This window comes from Octopus bimaculoides, chromosome 19 (genome assembly GCF_001194135.2).
Source record: "Octopus bimaculoides isolate UCB-OBI-ISO-001 chromosome 19, ASM119413v2, whole genome shotgun sequence".
NCBI classification, from domain to species: Eukaryota; Metazoa; Mollusca; class Cephalopoda; order Octopoda; family Octopodidae; genus Octopus; species Octopus bimaculoides.
Genome location: NC_068999.1, coordinates 1,298,433 through 1,299,548, shown reverse-complemented (window position 1 = coordinate 1,299,548; position 1,116 = coordinate 1,298,433). Strand labels below are relative to the sequence as shown.

At 28.7% G+C, this 1,116-nt stretch overlaps 1 long non-coding RNA gene across 1 annotated transcript in view; it reads left to right on the top strand.

Moving 5' to 3' along the window:
• The window catches only part of LOC128250084 (uncharacterized), a 180,626-nt gene that overhangs the window by 107,314 nt on the left and 72,196 nt on the right, over positions 1-1,116 (top strand). The gene's annotated exons all lie outside the window — the stretch shown is intronic.

Below are 1,116 nucleotides of genomic sequence, written 5' to 3'. Positions count from 1 at the left end.
ATATATATATATATATATATATATATATATATATATATATATATACACGCATATAAATATAAATATTCAAATATGAATCTATATACATTAAGAATTTATACACATTAGCATACATATGTGTGTGTATGCATCTTTACACATAATCATAGTAAAATATATGTATGATATATATATATTTATATCATACGTATAATTTCGTGTGTGCCTGTGTGTGCGTTTGTGTTTATGCTTGCGAGTTCGTATCATAAGACGCATAGCGATGAATGACAATACTAATCTGGATTATTCTTCTGTCTTCCTATTAATATTCAGAATCGTATTTGACGAAACAGCGAAAGATGCTTTGGACAGGAGTCAACAAAGTTACTGCAAGCGATCTTGAAAACTGTTCTATTAACACCCCCACCACACACACACAAACTCTCATATGTGTATATAGGCACACATACATATATATACCTATATATGTATACTATATATATATATACGTATATATATATATACTTTATATATATATATATATATATATATATATATACACATATATACATACATACATATACATATATACATATATATATATGTGTGTATGTACGTATGTGTGTATGCATTGACGTGTGTATGCATATATTGCCTGTTCTTTAGCAAAACGTATGTCTATCGCATCTCATTCACTCGTTCAATGTGGTTTCATCCGTAAATATGTGTATTTGCATATCTTCTGAATTTATTCGTTCAATTCTTCTGCATAACGAAATGATAGGCAAACATCAATTTTCACGCACGTATTTTATCTCACCTCGATTATTCCAATAGCGTCATTGCTTCCACCGTCAACCCTGTCACAACATGGCTTTTTTTCCTCTTTTTGTTCAGAGTCTATGCTTATTTTGATGTGTGTTTGGTTTCGTTGACAGGGACTATTTACATATTTTTATGTCTATAATTACTAAGAACACAAAACAGAGATTCACCTGCGTATTGAGATAACAGTGAAACACATACGCACATTTATTGACATATTGATACGGTGAGAAACACGTATATAAACATACACATAAGACATATATATATATGTATATATATATATATAGATATATAAATACATATATATAT